This window comes from Ambystoma mexicanum, chromosome 11 (genome assembly GCF_040938575.1).
Source record: "Ambystoma mexicanum isolate Mex_15411 chromosome 11, UKY_AmexF1_1, whole genome shotgun sequence".
In the NCBI taxonomy this organism is placed as follows: domain Eukaryota; kingdom Metazoa; phylum Chordata; class Amphibia; order Caudata; family Ambystomatidae; genus Ambystoma; species Ambystoma mexicanum.
In genome coordinates this window covers 1259890156-1259909720 of record NC_090934.1, presented here as the reverse complement: position 1 = coordinate 1259909720, position 19565 = coordinate 1259890156, and positions in this window count along the sequence as shown.

Here is a 19565-nt window from a genome sequence, read left to right as displayed (position 1 = left end):
TCAGCACTTCTGGAGTTCGTTCTGCATTTGGAATTATCAGCTACTCACAAACAAACTCTAAACCCCCTTTTATGCTTGTGTGCTCTGTGATAGATTGACATTAATAAGAGCGGATAGTTGACGGAGAATAGCAGGCTGGAATTAGTGAACTGGCGGGCGAATGCGCCGAGGGACGCGGCATGGCAGGCGCCGCCCCTTAGTGGGGGTTGCCGGGCCAGAGACACTCCCCCCCCCTTCTTCCTTCTCCTTCGGCGGTCCCACGGGGGCGTGGGAGGAGGAGCCAACTCACGACCACGGGGGGGGCGGAGGAGGCCGCCCCGGAAGTGGCTGGGGATCATGGTCTTGGTTGTGGGGGGGGGTGGCGGCGGGCCGGCGGGTAGCAGGAAGCCGGGGGGGGGAAGACCCTACAAAAGGGTAGGATCGTCACACGGTCGATCACTTCCCCTGGTTCCTGCCCCCGCCGAGTGTGAATTAGCGACTGGTTCGGGCACTTTGGAGGTGGGAAATATCATGTTGTTGGTAAGGATAGGTTGTCTGGAGCCCTTCAATTCATATTAAAGGGCAAGTATGCTGTGTACTGAGATTGGGTTTGCTAGGAGGGATTAGAGGACCGGTCGGGTAGCACAGTGAGGAGAGCGCTCACTTTGACATCCGTGCAGTGTTTGCTAACATAGGTTCGGATCCTGGCAGGGCCAACCGCAGCCGTTTGATTAAAGAACACCACAGGCTGTGGGTAAAAAAAAAAAAAAAACAGCGCTCCGATGCATGAGTCTCCGTAGCCCTATATAAGTCCAATATGATATGTCAAAAGGGACTGACCCATGGCGGCAGTTGTGAGGAGCTGACGGGTGGGAGGGCATGTCGATAACGAGTGGTTAGGTAGCTCAGGGAGCAGGGCCTAATATTGTGGATGCGGTAGACAGGGAGGCTAACGCGGGGTCTCACGTTATCATGAAAAAGGGAAGACACTTTTCGGTAACATGGGGAGTTAAAGCAGGGGTGTACAGCTTTCCTTCAAAGGAAGAAAGAACGTTGCGCGGGTTCGTGCGAAGCAGCGTGGGAGTTCCAGTGTTCCGGCAAGGGTGTTTTCGGTTCCGGTGGGACAAGGAGTGTCGAGGTACCCATAGAGCGTAGAGGTAATGGCCGCAACGTGGGGGGATTATGGAGGGATAAGTGGTTTTTATGTGCAAGGTGCAGCCGTGCGTCCGCTTTGCGAATGGAATATGGTTCAGGCAGCGTTACTAAGGTGGGTGTTCTCATAAGGTCCCCCCTGCATGTTTTTCAGTATCGGATGGCCGCCGCGCCACGTTTAGTGGTTTAAATCGAGCTCACGGCATGTTCTGGTTAAGTAAGATTGCCGCCGTGCAAAGGTTAGCTTGTTTCAGGTGAACACAGCAGGTTTTTCCCAATTGCGATGGCCGCCCCGCAGCATACGGTCGTTTCGCAAGGTAATGCAGCATGTTGTCAGCAGTTCTGATGGCCAACGCGCGACTAACGGGTGTTTTCAATTTTAGGCAGCACGTGTGTAACAAGTTGGATGGGCGCGCGCCACATTGAGTTATTTCGAGTATATGGGGGCTGGTGATTTTCTAAATTAATGGCCTCCGCGCCAAGTGTGTCTATCAACTTAAAGGCCGGTGCGCCACGTGCTGTAATTCAGTGAGATGCTAGCATGATTTGCTTAGTTTGCTGGTGGCAGCACCATGCTCGGTTGGGTTTGGCAGTTTTAGCCAGCAAGTTGCCCATCATTGGGTGTAGCGGGGCAACCTGCAGTAAGTTTATGCATTTCTTGCTAAAGTGGCTTTTCCTTCCACGGGGTGTGCTTCCTAATGGGCTTATCCGGTGTTATAATCCCATGTCCATGGATTTGGAAACCTGGCACCAGATGTTTTACAGTGGTGGGAACGAAGGGGACGGAATGGGGCACAGCATCAAATTTATAATGCACCGGGTTGTAGTGGGTCTGAGGTGCGAGGATACAAGGGGGTGACTAAGAGTTCGCAATGCCTCGTGGGTAATGGCGTCTGCCGGAAGGGGCCATTTATGGCAGGATGCCCCGATTGGCCCTGTACAACTCGGCGATGGAAATGTTTAGGTAACACGTTCATGGTTATGGGGCCTACGCAGGTAACGGGGTAAAGCGCCCAAGCGAAAAAGACACGAGGTGCGCAGGTATAAATGATGAATATTGGAAACAGTCACAGCTGTATGCAGGTTGGTTAATGTCGTACCAATTACGGTTGGGGGATATTGCATGTAATATGTGCTCTGTAAAGCCAGTTGGATTATGGCGCTACATGAATTACACGTCAGTAGCAGCACTGTTACTACTTCTTTTCGTACACTTTAACCACCGGAAGTGGATATAAAAAGGGCAGCATCCGCTCTCGTTAAAGGGGTCAAACACCAGTGTGGGGCCAGTCAATGTTTCAGGTGGATATTACGTTTGGGTTTTAAGGGTAAAAGCGCAATGCGGCGGAGGGATTTCAACAAGGGGATTGTCCACAAGGGGGGTGGGGGGTTAAGGGGGGCCGATTCCTCCCTGTGCATCTCCCCTCCCACAAACATCGACACGCTAGGGTATGTGTAGCTTTCTCCTTCCTACCAATCGGTCTCCTCTATCCATACTTAAACATGTCTGCATTCGGCGAGTACTGGCCACGATGGCACGGGTGAGGGTATGAGATGCAGGAAGGAAAAAATGGGGGAACTCTCTGCCGCCGGCAGCCCGCAGAGAGTCTTGGAGGAGTTACATTGCGATCCCTGTAGCAAAGCGCTGTCAGGCCCATAGGGGAATGCACAGCCAACAGATTAGAATTTACGGTGCCCCAGGAGTACTAGACTCAGGGGAGGCCGTGGGGAAAAAGGGGAGGGAGATAGGGGTCTTGGAAACCATTCCAAACCCAAAAGAGAGGGGCGGGGGGGGGATCAAAAGAACGAAGCTCAAAATACAACAAAGGTCTTCAAGGGAAGCCCGCCGGGGGGGGAAGGAATTTGGGGATGAGGGTCTCGAGTAGAGGCTGTGCTAGAGAAGAAGGTGGGACTGTGAGTCAAAGTAGTACGGGACACTAGTACATATGGACATCGCAGGACGATGACTTTTTAGGCAGGGAGAAAGTGGTGGGTCGGCACCGGAGGTCGGGGTCGGCCCGTTGTTGTATGTGAAGTACGAGTTGCATTGGGACACTGTCGGTGGTGTCTGTATAGGATCTTCCAGTCGCAAGGCGCCAAGGGGCGGCCTGCGGTAGATAGAAGGGGACCTTGGGGACTCAGAGAGGGGAGGGGGCGGGCAGAGCTGCATTTGAGTCAACAGACCAAAGTTAAGAGGAGAACAAAACGATATGGATGGGGGCAAGTGGCAATCAACGACAGATGACCAAGGGGTAGAGAGAAGATAGACAGGGCCGGGGTACCCCGGAGGCGTCCGCTCGACGCCGACGGCGGGGGTGGGGGGGAGACCCTAGGTAACCTCACACGGAGTAGAAGAACCTGTGGTGTGGTGAATTACGGATCGTATGTAAGATAACTCCAAGACTTTATGCAAAATAAAGCTGCTGTGGCATTAACACTTCCAATCGTACAACTTGTCTCCGCCTATTATTGCTTGCACAGGGAATGCGGATGAGGGAAGGCCGGCACAGCAGAAAGGGTGGGGGGGAGTGGGGAGAGGGGCAGGGGTGGTTGTGCCGGCCTACACGACACCTGGACTAAGGGTTGGTTGGGTGTGCAGTGGGGGGGAGGTGAATGGCGTTAGGATGCCCCCGCTATGGCGGGCGAATGCGCCGAGAGACGCGGCATGGCAGGCGCCGCCCCTTAGTGGGGGTTGCCGGGCCAGAGACACTCCCCCCCCTTCTTCCTTCTCCTTCGGCGGTCCCACGGGGGCGTGGGAGGAGGAGCCAACTCACGACCACGGGGGGGGGCGGAGGGGGAGGGGGCCGCCCCGGAAGTGGCTGGGGATCATGGTCTTGGTTGGGGGAGGGGGGCCGGCGGGAGCAGGAAGCCGGGGGGGGAAGACCCTACAAAAGGGTAGGATCGTCACACGGTCGATCACTTCCCCCGGTTCCTGCCCCCGCCGAGTGTGGTCCAAAAGAAGCATTTTCCCACCCGCCCTCCCTTTATGAGGAAATGTGATGTAATAAATTTTGTTTCTTTTGTTTCCTTTTCAGGTCGCCCGGCGGAGTTAGATTGCGATCCCTGTAGCAAAGCGCTGTCAGGCCCATAGGGGAATGCACAGCCAACAGATTAGAATTCACGGTGCCCCAGGAGTACTAGACTCAGGGGAGGCCCTGGGGAAAAAGGGGAGGGAGATAGGGGTCTTGGAAACCATTCCAAACCCAAAAGAGAGGGGCGGGGGGGGGATCAAAAGAACGAAGCTCAAAATACAACAAAGGTCTTCAAGGGAAGCCCGCCGGGGGGGAAGGAATTTGGGGATGAGGGTCTCGAGTAGAGGCTGTGCTAGAGAAGAAGGTGGGACTGTGAGTCAAAGTAGTACGGGACACTAGTACATATGGACATCGCAGGACGATGACTTTTTAGGCAGGGAGAAAGTGGTGGGTCGGCACCGGAGGTCGGGGTCGGCCCGTTGTTGTATGTGAAGTACGAGTTGCATTGGGACACTGTCGGTGGTGTCTGTATAGGATCTTCCAGTCGCAAGGCGCCAAGGGGCGGCCTGCGGTAGATAGAAGGGGACCTTGGGGACTCAGAGAGGGGAGGGGGCGGGCAGAGCTGCATTTGAGTCAACGGACCAAAGTTAAGAGGAGAACAAAACGATATGGATGGGGGCAAGTGGCAATCAACGACAGATGACCAAGGGGTAGAGAGAAGATAGACAGGGCCGGGGTACCCCGGAGGAGTCCGCTCGACGCCGACGGCGGGGGGGGGGGACCCTAGGTAACCTCACACGGAGTAGAAGAACCTGTGGTGTGGTGAATTACGGATCGTATGTAAGATAACTCCAAGACTTTATGCAAAATAAAGCTGCTGTGGCATTAACACTTCCAATCATACAACTTGTCTCCGCCTATTATTGCTTGCACAGGGAATGCGGATGAGGGAAGGCCGGCACAGCAGAAAGGGTGGGGGGGAGTGGGGAGAGGGGCAGGGGTGGTTGTGCCGGCCTACACGACACCTGGACTAAGGGTTGGTTGGGTGTGCAGTGGGGGGGAGGTGAATGGCGTTAAGATGCCCCCGCTAAGTTTGCACCGGTGGGGAACGCATAGAATGTATATGCTTTTATCACAGATTGGTAGAGCGCTCCAGTGGCTCATAGGAACCTGGGACTCTTTTAAATTGCTCCTTTTAAGGTTTACCCTTACTTTTTGCTAAAGGTCTTCTGGCAGTTTGGTGTGTGAGACACTGAACGAGCCACATGGTTAGTGTGAGAACTATTGTATAGTTCTAATAATTGTTGGTACCAACAGTCGCTGCCACTAAGATGGGTAATCAAAGGAAGTCAAAGGGGAATTACAACTTAACGTGCCTGAAAAACTACCAAAAAAGGCTGTAATTACTCTTGTTCTGAACACCAGCTGGAGGAACAGGAGAGGGTCTCGGAAATGTGGTGTGAAATTCACGAGCTAAAGGGAACCTCATCAGTGACTCTAATTCCAAAATTACGGGTACTCCGGTCCTCAAAGAAACATTGGTAACAGCAGCACAGATCAAGAACCAGGGCATGGGCAAGGAGACTGCGAGAGTAGTGCTATTAACACTACAGGTATCTATAATAATTCTTTACTTACTCGATGTCTCTCGCTACAGAACGAGATTGCAGGCAACATGGCCACAGAGTGGCTGACATGTCCTCAGAGAGATACTATGACCCAGTCAAGTTCTTTATTAGTGCAGAAATGACCGGAAAAGAAAGTTGCGAGGTGGAAATTGTAACCCTAATTGGAAGGCTTTCGGCTTGGCCTACACTTTTCGCTGCAAGTGCCAGTGAATGCGAGCCTAGTGTTAGTGCTATATGTTCTGCATTTGGTAATATTAATGTGGGAACTGTGCATTTTGCACTGGAGATTTTACTAAAACTGTGAGGTAAGATGATTGAAGAATTGAAAGGCCATAGTGATATGTTGTATATGCTTGTTTAACAAAGTTGAATACATGAAAAGGATGCTGGCCCTGCTCTGGCTTTAGAGTCTAACGTATAACCCGATGAAGGCAATAATACTATTAGATCTATTGAGCCTGACCAAGGTGTAGCTTCTGACCAATGCAACAGTACAGTCATTGAATTAGCCACAGCAGATGGTATTTATATGACCTGTAAGGATCAGCGGTGCTATAAAAAGGAGAATGTGACTAAAGCCATGCCTGCAAAGAAGAAAAAGTCTAATGTTGAAGAGCTGGACTCAAATATGCCAGCTGATGATCAACAGAGTAGACACAGTAAAAAAGAAAGAAAAATAGCAAGCAGGAGCACCTAGAATTACGGTGAGGAATGGGAAACTAACGAAGAGACTATTTTGGCACCGCCAGAAGAGCGAGTGGTTGAAATTGTGGAACCCAGATTTAAGGACGCTATCACTCAATATAATGAGGGTGACAGAGTATTGAATAAAGGGAAGTCCTCTTTGAATTCTTCTGAGGATGAAGCGGTGAAGTCTGGGCTTAATGAGGGTGGGATTAAGGACCAATCTACCAGTGGGAATGATTTTGAGTTTGTTAGAGATGTTAAGTCTTTCATTGTATTTTACCTTTTCCCCCAAAAAGATGATTTATGGTTAAACAGGTCCCATATTCACAATACATTTGGATTGGTACCACAACTTAGAGGCCGATTCATGGAATAATTAGCGCGGCGCAAGTGGGCAAAAACGTGCGAATCGCAGTGGAATAGCGAAAATTGCAGTGCAAGTGCGAAAATCGCACGAAAAGCAGCGCACATCGATTCATGGAAGTCCATGCGCGAGAAAACCAGCGGATGTGCGATAAAAAAGTGTGCGGCGCACGTTGGCGCACAGGCCATCTAACAGCGTGCGCCAGGTCACAGCAAAAATCGCACAGGCCACAGCGAAATTCGCACATAGCGCGGCGCACGCAACAAAAGTAGGCGGAACACGGGCGTAACACTCGGAATGGGGAACAACTTGCCAAAACGTGGGCGTCACGGGGGAAGTACAGGGCACAAGTGCGCGGAACGCCCACACGCTCGCCTACAACACGTATTCATGGAATAGAATAGGGCAAAAAATCGCACGCTCAAACCAGCGCACAGGCACAAACACGACCGCCACAAGAAAGCAGGCGGTAGCGTCTCTGCGGCTGTAAGAAATGTGCGCCAAAAGGTGCGCCAACAAATAGCATCTATATACTGCCATGATGAATGTCCTATACTGTGGCCCTCCAGGACAAATGACGTGCAAAGGGGTACCCACAAACACGGACACCCGCTGACCAAAAATACGTGTGCGTGTATACCGGGGTGCGCGGGAAGTCTCACACGCGATTTGGCCGGGTACGTGGATTTCAGGGGTGCGCGGGAAGTTCCACACGCGATTCCAGCAGGGTATGTGTATTTCAGGGGTGCGCGGGAAGTTCCACACGCGATTTCATCAGGGTACGTGTATTTCAGGGGTGCGCGGGAATTTCCACACGCGATTGGCCCAGTGCGAGCAGGGTACGTGTATTTCAGGGGTGCGCGGGAATTTCCACACGCGATTTCAGCAAGGTATGTGCATTTCAGGGGTGCGCGGGAAGTTCCACACGCGATTGGCCCAGTGCGAGCAAGGTATGTGTATTTCAGGGGTGCGCGGGAAGTTCCACACGCGATTGGCCCAGTGCGAGCAGGGTACGTGTATTTCAGGGGTGCGCGGGAATTTCCACACGCGATTTCAGCAGGGTACGTGTATTTCAGGGGTGCGCGGGAAGTTCCACACGCGATTGGCCCAGTGCGAGCAAGGTATGTGTATTTCAGGGGTGCGCGGGAAGTTCCACACGCGATTTCATCAGGGTACGTGTATTGCAGGGGTGCGCGGGAAGTTCCACACGCGATTGGCCCAGTGCGAGCAGGGTACGTGTATTCCAGGGGTGCGCGGGAAGTTCCACACGTGATTTCAGCAAGGTATGTGTATTTCAGGGGTGCGCGGGAAGTTCCACACGCGATTTCAGCAGGGTACGTGTATTTCAGGGGTGCGCGGGAAGTTACACACGCGATTGGCCCAGTGCGAGCAAGGTATGTGTATTTCAGGGGTGCGCGGGAAGTTCCACACGCGATTTCATCAGGGTACGTGTATTGCAGGGGTGCGCGGGAATTACCACACGCGATTGGCCCAGTGCGAGCAGGGTACGTGTATTTCAGGGGTGCGCGGGAAGTTCCACACGCAATTTCAGAAAGGTATGTGTATTTCAGGGGTGCGCGGGAAGTTCCACACGCAATTTCAGCAGGGTACGTGTATTTCAGGGGTGCGCGGGAAGTTCCACACGCGATTGGCCCAGTGCGAGCAAGGTATGTGTATTTCAGGGGTGCGCGGGAAGTTCCACACGCGATTTCATCAGGGTACGTGTATTGCAGGGGTGCGCGGGAAGTTCCACACGCGATTGGCCCAGTGCGAGCAGGGTACGTGTATTCCAGGGGTGCGCGGGAAGTTCCACACGCGATTTCAGCAAAGTATGTGTATTTCAGGGGTGCGCGGGAAGTTCCACACGCGATTTCAGCAGGGTATGTGTATTTCAGGGGTTCTGGGGAGTACCACACGTGAATTGGCCGTGTGGGCCCTCCCAGGTGTACGCTCCACAACCTCCACGGACCCTGCAGGCAGCCCACACCACGGGGGACTACCCTGCACCCATGCTCATGTCCCGCAGGCAGCCCATCCACCATGGGCATGCCCCCCAGCCAACCCACATGTCACCTTGCACTACTGATCAACAATGCATGTCTACCACCACCCCCACCCCCCCTGCCACCATGGGCATCCTCCACCAGGCCCCCACTCATGTCTACCACCACCCCCACCCCCCTGCCACCAGGGGCAGCCTCCACCAGGCCCCCACCCATGTCTCCCACCACCCCCACCCCCCAGCATCCAGGGTCACCCTCCACCAGGCCCCCACTCATGTCTCCCACCACCCCCACCTCCCAGCAGTGCAGGGGCAGCCAACACCAGGCCCCCACTCATGTCTACCACCACCCCCACCCCCCAGCATCCAGGGTCACCCTCCACCAGGCCCCCACCCATGTCTCCCATCCCCCCCACCCCCCAGCAGTGCAGGGGCAACCTCCACCAGGCCCCCACTCATGTCTCCCACCACCGCCACCCCCCTGCCACCAGGGGCAGCCTCCACCAGGCCCCCACCCATGTCTCCCACCACCCCCACCCCCCAGCAGTGCAGGGGCAGCCTCCACCAGGCCCCCACTCATGTCTACCACCACCCCCACCCCCCTGCCACCATGACCACCCTCCACCAGGCCCCCACTCATGTCCCCCTGCATCCCCACCCCCCAGCATCCAGGGTCACCCTCCACCAGGCCCCCACTCATGTCACCCACCACCCCCACCCCCCAGCCACCAGGGGCAGCCTCCACCAGGCCCCCACTCATGTCTCCCACCACCCCCACCCCCCTGCCACCAGGGGCAGCCTCCACCAGGCCCCCACCCATGTCTCCCACCACCCCCACCCCCCAGCAGTGCAGGGGCAGCCTCCACCAGGCCCCCACTCATGTCTCCCACCACCCCCACCCCCCTGCCACCATGGCCACCCTCCACCAGGCCCCCACTCATGTCCCCCTGCACCCCCACCCCCCAGCATCCAGGGTCACCCTCCACCAGGCCCCCACTAAGGTCTCCCACCACCCCCACCCCCCTGCCACCAGGGGCAGCCTCCACCAGGCCCCCACCCATGTCTCCCACCACCCCCACCCCCCAGCAGTGCAGGGTCACCCTCCACCAGGCCCCCACTCATGTCCCCCTGCACCCCCACCCCCCAGCATCCAGGGTCACCCTCCACCAGGCCCCCACTCATGTCACCCACCACCCCCACCCCCCAGCCACCAGGGGCAGCCTCCACCAGGCCCCCACTCATGTCTCCCACCACCCCCACCCCCTGCCACCAGGGGCAGCCTCCACCAGGCCCCCACCCATGTCTCCCACCACCCCCACCCCCCAGCAGTGCAGGGGCAGCCTCCACCAGGCCCCCACTCATGTCTACCACCTCCCCCACCCCCCTGCCACCATGGCCACCCTCCACCAGGCCCCCACTCATGTCCCCCTGCACCCCCACCCCCCAGCATCCAGGGTCACCCTCCACCAGGCCCCCACTAAGGTCTCCCACCACCCCCACCCCCCTGCCACCAGGGGCAGCCTCCACCAGGCCCCCACCCATGTCTCCCACCACCCCCACCCCCCAGCAGTGCAGGGTCACCCTCCACCAGGCCCCCACTCATGTCCCCCTGCACCCCCACCCCCCAGCATCCAGGGTCACCCTCCACCAGGCCCCCACTCATGTCACCCACCACCCCCACCCCCCAGCCACCAGGGGCAGCCTCCACCAGGCCCCCACTCATGTCTCCCACCACCCCCACCCCCTGCCACCAGGGGCAGCCTCCACCAGGCCCCCACCCATGTCTCCCACCACCCCCACCCCCCAGCAGTGCAGGGGCAGCCTCCACCAGGCCCCCACTCATGTCTACCACCTCCCCCACCCCCCTGCCACCATGGCCACCCTCCACCAGGCCCCCACTCATGTCCCCCTGCACCCCCACCCCCCAGCATCCAGGGTCACCCTCCACCAGGCCCCCACTCATGTCTCCCACCACCCCCACCCCCCTGCCACCAGGGGCAGCCTCCACCAGGCCCCCACCCATGTCTCCCACCACCCCCACCCCCAGCAGTGCAGGGTCACCCTCCACCAGGCCCCCACTCATGTCCCCCTGCACCCCCACCCCCCAGCATCCAGGGTCACCCTCCACCAGGCCCCCACTCATGTCACCCACCACCCCCAGCCCCCAGCCACCAGGGGCAGCCTCCACCAGGCCCCCACTCATGTCTCCCACCACCCCCACCCCCCTGCCACCAGGGGCAGCCTCCACCAGGCCCCCACCCATGTCTCCCACCACCCCCACCCCCCTGCCACCAGGGGCAGCCTCCACCAGGCCCCCACCCATGTCTCCCACCACCCCCACCCCCTAGCAGTGCAGGGGCAGCCTCCACCAGGCCCCCACTCATGTCTACCACCACCCCCACCCCCCTGCCACCATGACCACCCTCCACCAGGCCCCCACTCATGTCCCCCTGCATCCCCACCCCCCAGCATCCAGGGTCACCCTCCACCAGGCCCCCACTCATGTCACCCACCACCCCCACCCCCCAGCCACCAGGGGCAGCCTCCACCAGGCCCCCACTCATGTCTCCCACCACCCCCACCCCCCTGCCACCAGGGGCAGCCTCCACCAGGCCCCCACCCATGTCTCCCACCGCCCCCACCCCCCAGCAGTGCAGGGGCAGCCTCCACCAGGCCCCCACTCATGTCTCCCACCACCCCCACCCCCCTGCCACCATGGCCACCCTCCACCAGGCCCCCACTCATGTCCCCCTGCACCCCCACCCCCCAGCATCCAGGGTCACCCTCCACCAGGCCCCCACTCAGGTCTCCCACCACCCCCACCCCCCTGCCACCAGGGGCAGCCTCCACCAGGCCCCCACCCATGTCTCCCACCACCCCCACCCCCCAGCAGTGCAGGGTCACCCTCCACCAGGCCCCCACTCATGTCCCCCTGCACCCCCACCCCCCAGCATCCAGGGTCACCCTCCACCAGGCCCCCACTCATGTCACCCACCACCCCCACCCCCCAGCCACCAGGGGCAGCCTCCACCAGGCCCCCACTCATGTCTCCCACCACCCCCACCCCCTGCCACCAGGGGCAGCCTCCACCAGGCCCCCACCCATGTCTCCCACCACCCCCACCCCCCAGCAGTGCAGGGGCAGCCGCCACCAGGCCCCCACTCATGTCTACCACCTCCCCCACCCCCCTGCCACCATGGCCACCCTCCACCAGGCCCCCACTCATGTCCCCCTGCACCCCCACCCCCCAGCATCCAGGGTCACCCTCCACCAGGCCCCCACTCATGTCTCCCACCACCCCCACCCCCCTGCCACCAGGGGCAGCCTCCACCAGGCCCCCACCCATGTCTCCCACCACCCCCCAGCAGTGCAGGGTCACCCTCCACCAGGCCCCCACTCATGTCCCCCTGCACCCCCACCCCCCAGCATCCAGGGTCACCCTCCACCAGGCCCCCACTCATGTCACCCACCACCCCCACCCCACAGCCACCAGGGGCAGCCTCCACCAGGCCCCCACTCATGTCTCCCACCACCCCCACCCCCCTGCCACCAGGGGCAGCCTCCACCAGGCCCCCACCCATGTCTCCCACCACCCCCACCCCCCAGCAGTGCAGGGGCAGCCTCCACCTGGCCCCCACTCATGTCTACCACCACCCCCACCCCCCTGCCACCATGGCCACCCTCCACCAGGCCCCCACTCATGTCCCCCTGCACCCCCACCCCCCAGCATCCAGGGTCACCCTCCACCAGGCCCCCACTCATGTCTCCCACCACCCCCACCCCCTGCCACCAGGGGCAGCCTCCACCAGGCCCCCACCCATGTCTCCCACCACCCCCACCCCCCAGCAGTGCAGGGTCACCCTCCACCAGGCCCCCACTCATGTCTCCCACCACCCCCACCCCCCTGCCACCAGGGGCAGCCTCCACCAGGCCCCCACCCATGTCTCCCACCACCCCACCCCCCAGCAGTGCAGGGGCAGCCTCCACCAGGCCCCCACTCATGTCTACCACCACCCCCACCCCCCTGCCACCATGGCCACCCTCTACCAGGCCCCCACTCATGTCCCCCTGCACCCCCACCCCCCAGCATCCAGGGTCACCCTCCACCAGGCCCCCACTCATGTCTCCCACCACCCCCACCCCCCTGCCACCAGGGGCAGCCTCCACCAGGCCCCCACCCATGTCTCCCACCACCCCCACCCCCCAGCAGTGCAGGGGCAGCCTCCACCAGGCCCCCACTCATGTCTCCCACCACCCCCACCCCCCTGCCACCAGGGGCAGCCTCCACCAGGCCCCCACCCATGTCTCCCACCACCCCCACCCCCCAGCATCCAGGGTCACCCTCCACCAGGCCCCCACTCATGTCTCCCACCACCCCCACCCCCCAGCAGTGCAGGGGCAGCCTCCACCAGGCCCCCACTCATGTTTCCCACCACCCCCACCCCCCAGCATCCAGGGTCACCCTCCACCAGGCACCCACTCATGTCTCCCACCACCCCCACCCCCCAGCCACCAGGGGCAGCCTCCACCAGGCCCCCACCCATGTCTCCCACCACCCCCACCCCCCAGCAGTGCAGGGTCACCCTCCACCAGGTCCCCACTCATGTCTCCCACCACCCCCACCCCCCTGCCACCATGGCCACCCTCCACCAGGCCCCAACTCATGTCCCCCTGCACCCCCACCCCCCGGCCACCCTCCACCAGGCCCCCACTCATGTCCCCCTGCACCCCCACCCCCCAGCATCCAGGGTCACCCTCCACCAGGCCCCCACTCATGTCTCCCACCACCCCCACCCCCCTGCCACCAGGGGCAGCCTCCACCAGGCCCCCACCCATGTCTCCCACCACCCCCACCCCCCAGCAGTGCAGTGGCAGCCTCCACCAGGCCCCCACTCATGTCTCCCACCACCCCCACCCCCCAGCATCCAGGGTCACCCTTCACCAGGCACCCACTCATGTCTCCCACCACCCCCACCCCCCTGCCACCATGGGCAGCCCCCACCAGGTCCTCACAATCCCCAATCATGTGCGTAATGGTCAGCCTCCACAGCCAAAAAGCCCTACCAAGTAACCCATTCAGCCACATGGAAATGGAAATCACATGTTACACCCCCAATGTACATGAAGCTAATGAACCCATGTCCGTCACACACAATGGTTGCAATTGAATAGGAAAACACACAACATGACATGCATGAAACCAATGAGATGATACCACACAGTGAAGTATGGAAACAAAATTGTATTGAAAAAAATAAAGAATGCTAAAGAAAGAAAACAAACTACAATGTGAATGAGAAAAAAAAGCTGCATGTTCGTATAAAACACAAAACTGCAAATCAGAATCCAAAAAAATTTTGTCCAAAGTCAAATGTAAAAAAATCTCCATGCAATAAAGAACTATGTACAAAACGAACAAGGGTCCATGAGCCCAACTGAACAAAGGAAACCTACTAAAAAACCTACCTAAAAATCAACTATATACAAAAAGTGGAGCAGTGTCCGTCGACTCCAAATCATAATAAGAAAGAAAGGAAACCTAAAACTAAAGAACTATATACAAAGGCGGCGGGCAAGTCCAGCGGCTCACTCCGTGGTGTCCCGGGCCAGGGCATCATCGAACTCCTGTTCGATGTCCCAGAGGCGGTCCAGTTCCATGGCCCCGAGGGTCCGCAGGGACGACGCCGTGTCCTCCTCCAACCCCCTGCGGATTGCCTCGAGGCACTCGGCCCGCCTCAGGGCCCTCCGCATGGAGTTCTCCGCCCTGACCATTGTGAGCCGCGCCTCTTCCGCCCGCCGCCGCTCCGCACCTATGGCCTGGCCCAACCGCTGCCACACGGAAGACACTCTCTGTCCTGGGTCCCCCTGCCCTCCGGCCGATGCCTGCCCCTCCGATGTCGAAAGCCCCGAGCCTTCATGTCTCCCACCATGTTGCTGCTGCTGCTGCTCTGCCTCTGCCCGTGCACTGCCTCCTGCTGCCTGCACATCCTCCGCCGGCTGGGGTGCAGTTGTTGATGTGGCCACCCCTGCTGGACCTCCGACTCCCGACTGTGGCAGGGATGCCTCCTCCACCAGCCTGGCCGCACCGTCAGAGGCAGCTCCACAGGGCACCCAGGTGACTGATGGGTGGGAAGATGGCACAGAGGACGACTGGCGCGTAGGGGGTCCAGTTGAGGAGGGGGTCGGAGCAAGCCCCATCAGACGGAGGAATCCGGCCTGGGTGACCTGTCCCAGCAGGCTGACGTGGTCAACGAGCCATTCGAGATGACGTGCAGTCTCTCCATGAAAAGACTGCAGGTCACCTCGCATGGCCCGTTGACGCAACGCCACACCAGCCAGGACAGGCTCAACCCGGACCTGGATGGCCACGTCCGCAGGCAGAGGAAGGCCAGTTGACGTCAGCTCATCCCCTGCCTGAAAACGGGTCTGGACTTAGGCATCCCTGCTGGTGCAAGATGATGCAGGGACAGGATCGGGGACAGGATTGCACACAGGCACCTCCACGGCCGCCTGTGCTGCCTCCTGTCCCTGGTCCTGCACTGCACCACTAGCACCAGTGGGATCCCCACCTCCAGACCCCGTCTCTGGTGCTTGCACGGCCTCCTCCTCCACCAAACCCCCCACCAACCTGGATGACTCCGTGCCATCTTCCCCTGTTGGGCCCTGTGGGGTCCCAGCTGCCCCTTCTGCTGCCGAGGAGTCCAACTGCAACCTCCGCCTCTTGGACCTCCCCCCGGCAGCTGCGGCCTGGGACGCGGCACCGGACTCCTCACTCCCCGACGAGATGACAACACGGGAGGGGAGCCGGGCCTTGCGTCTCCGGCTGGCGGTCGGATCCCCGCCGCTGTGCTCCACAGCACCTTCTCCGCCCTCTTCATCAGTTGACGCTGCAGACAGGGAGAAACAAAACACAGGCATCAGGGCACTGTACAATGGACACATACACGCATGACAGTTGCACATGAGTGGCATTGGCAAACCTCAGACATGTCATCACAATCCCCAACACACATGTCACTGCAACTCGCACACATGAGCCATACCACAGCCATATTGCAACTGCCACCACCATCCATACACATACAACAGCATGAGCAGCCAAAGGGGAGCCAGACATCACATGCAACACAGGAAGTGCACCACACATGTACACACACCACCACACTTGCATGCATGTCTACACCTCTGCCAAGTGTCGCACTGTTCAGACGGGCATCCATGTCACATCTGACAATCAGGCTTCCACATACCGCTGTCACATGCATCCATGTTGCATCACTGTTGCACCCTTGTCAAATACACACACATGCACATGTACACAGTGCTCATACATGCAGCCGAAAACAACATACATGCCTGACATGACGGACATGTCTACTTACATACACACTCATCCAAACATGTGTGCACGCACAACTGCATTTGCCATGCAAGCCCACACACACAAGCACCATCCATGTCTCACACATTACAGCCCTCGCATGTGTCAGCCCCACGGCCCTGTACACCCCCACCCATACTCGACCCCATACAAACAGATGTGCAACCGGCACAATGCCGAATAATCACCACACGCACTGCTCACAATCAGGATGCATGTACACTCACCGCTCGACTCCAGACGGGTCTGCTTCTCTAGGACCTGGACGTGGAGCGCTGGGGATATGCGTTCCTGGACCCCCATCTGTTCTTCTGACAAGTGGCCCCGGCGCCCCTTGGCATCCGCTGCCTTCAAGAGGCGCCGGGCCTTGTTCAGGGTCCTGGACCTGAAGTCCTCCCAGCGCTTCCTGACATGTTGTAAGTCCCGGACTGCCACCCCCTCCGCGTTGATGGCAGTCACGATGTCAGTCCAGATCCGAGTCCGTCCTTCCTTGTTGGCGCGGGAACTTCCGAAGAGGGCATCATACTGCCTCAGGACTTGCTCCACCAGGACACCAACTTCGGTGGCACTGAAGCTGGTGCCCCTCTGCCTCTCTGGCCGGGGGTTGTCAGTGGTCACAGATGGTGTTTGCCCCGACATGACAACCCCAGAGGCAGGAGTGGGTGGGCAACTGGGTCCTGGGGCTGTGCTGTGGAGCGATGGAATTCCAGTCGGGAGTCTTCGCTTCCAGCAGGGGTGGTCACAGCAACAGCACCCCTGGCTGATGTGCAGGCAGCAAATGGCAGTGCACGTGGGCAGCAGGCAGTCAGGCAGCAGCAGATGGCAGGTGGGAGCGTGCTCGGGGCTCTGGGGGGCAGTAGTTCGGCCTTCTGGGCAGGAGCGTGGTCTTCCGTGTGCTTACGCGTGGCCAGCTTGGTACGGAGTGATTTGGCACGTGAAAATCCTGCACGTCAGCGTGAAAACCGAGGAAAGGCCCTTAGCGCGTAAGCGCGTCAGCACGCATACGCGATTCTATTGGACCAAAGGCCCTCAGCGCGTAAGCGCGTCTGTGACGTGACCCGCACGGGTGTTTCCCACACAGCACGTGATGACAGAGCACACGTGGAAAGACTGCACGTCAGAGTCTCATCGCGTGTAATTGGACAGCACGTCAGAGTCTCATCGCGTGTGATTTGTGGAAATGGCCCGACACGCAGAAGTGACAAAGCTGAGAGGGTAGGCACTGTCCCCTGTGGAGGTGGTGATTGGTATCATTGGTGGGGTTGTGACCTTGCTCAGTATCTGACATGCATGCATGTGCAGTGGCATTCATACTCACCAAGCAGCCATGTATCGCCATGCCGCCCAGCTTCTAGGTCCCGGCTTAGGGTGGACATTCGGTAAAGGAAGCTGTCGTGGGTTGACCCGGGATAGTTGGCATATACTGAGGTGATGATTCCCTTGGCATTACATACTACCTGCACGTTGATGGAATGCCAGTGCTTGCGGTTCCTATAGATGTGCTCAGATGCCCTGGGGGGACGTAGAGCCACATGGGTGCAGTCGATGGCACCTAGCACTTTGGGGAATCGTGCCACAGCGTAGAAATCCAGGGCGGCAGCATGCCTTTCTGCAGGGGTTCTGGGCAGGTATATGTGCCTGCGGACTGATGGGCGTGCAGTGATGATTTTCAAGACCTGGTGTAGGCAGCGTGACTGGGTGGCCTGTGATACACCACCCACAATGGCACTTGTCCGCTGAAATGATCCAGTGGCTAAGAAGTGCAGTACATTGAGGACCTTCTCCAGGGGGCTGAGTGCTTGGGAGCACAGGGTGGGTGATGTGAGGTCATCCTCCCACTCACTCACCAGGTCCAGTATGATGTGTGGTGGAAACCTGTACCTCCCATGCACCTGGTCATCAGGCATCCCGAAAAGGCTGGTTCTGGGTGTGAATATTCTGGCCCTGACTATCCTCCTCCTCCTCCTTTGGTAGGCCACGCCCAGTGCTGCTAGGAACGGTATGTTCATCCTGGGTCTGAGCTTGTTATTTTGTTAGCGCGCAAATTAATGCGTTGCGCGTGTTGTAGGCGAGCGTGTGACCCGCGCACCCCTGAAATCCAGTACCCAGTCCAATAGCGTGTGGAAATTCCCGCGCACACCGGGATACAGGTGCGCTGACGTACTTGCGTGTGTAAGTGTCCGCGCACACCTGACATACACGTACATAGGCCAATCGCGTGTACGCGCACTTTTGTCCAATTACACGCGATGACACCCTGACGTGCTGTCCAATTACACGCGATGAGACTCTGCCGTGCTGTCCAATTACACGCGATGAGACTCTGACGTGCTGTCCAATTACACGCGATGAGACTCTGACGTGCAGTCTTTCCACGTGTGCTCTGTCATCACGTGCTGTGTGGGAAACACCCGTGCGGGTCACGGCACAGACGCGCTTACGCGCTGAGGGCCTTTGGTCCAATAGAATCGCGTATGCGTGCTGACACGCTTACGCGCTAAGGGCCTTTCCTCGGTTTTCACGCTGACGTGCAGGATTTTCACGTGCCAAATCACTCCGTACCAAGCTGGCCACGCGTAAGCACACGGAAGACCACGCTCCTGCCCAGAAGGCCGAACTACTGCCCCCCAGAGCCCCGAGCACGCTCCCACCTGCCATCTGCTGCTGCCTGACTGCCTGCTGCCCACGTGCACTGCCATTTGCTGCCTGCACATCAGCCAGGGGTGCTGTTGCTGTGACCACCCCTGCTGGAAGCGAAGACTCCCGACTGGAATTCCATCGCTCCACAGCCCAGCCCCAGGACCCAGTTGCCCACCCACTCCTGCCTCTGGGGTTTTCATGTCGGGGCAAACACCATCTGTGACCACTGACAACCCCCGGCCAGAGAGGCAGAGGGGCACCAGCTTCAGTGCCACCGAAGTTGGTGTCCTGGTGGAGCAAGTCCTGGGGCAGTATGATGCCCTCTTCGGAAGTTCCCGCGCCGACAAGGAAGGACGGACTCGGATCTGGACTGACATCGTGACTGCCATCAACGCGGAGGGGGTGGCAGTCCGGGACTTACAACATGTCAGGAAGCGCTGCGAGGACTTCAGGTCCAGGACCCTGAACAAGGCCCGGCGCCTCTTGAAGGCAGCGGATGCCAAGGGGCGCCGGGGCCACTTGTCGGAAGAACAGATGGGGGTCCTGTAACGCATATCCCCACCGCTCCACGTCCAGGTCCTAGAGAAGCAGACCCGTCTGGAGTGGAGCGGTGAGTGTACATGCATCCTGATTGTGAGCAGTGCGTGTGGTGATTATTCGGCATTGTGCCGGTTGCACATCTGTTTGAATGGGTTCGAGTATGGGTGGGGGTGTACAGGGCCGTGGGGCTGACACATGCGAGGGCTGTAATGTGTGAGAC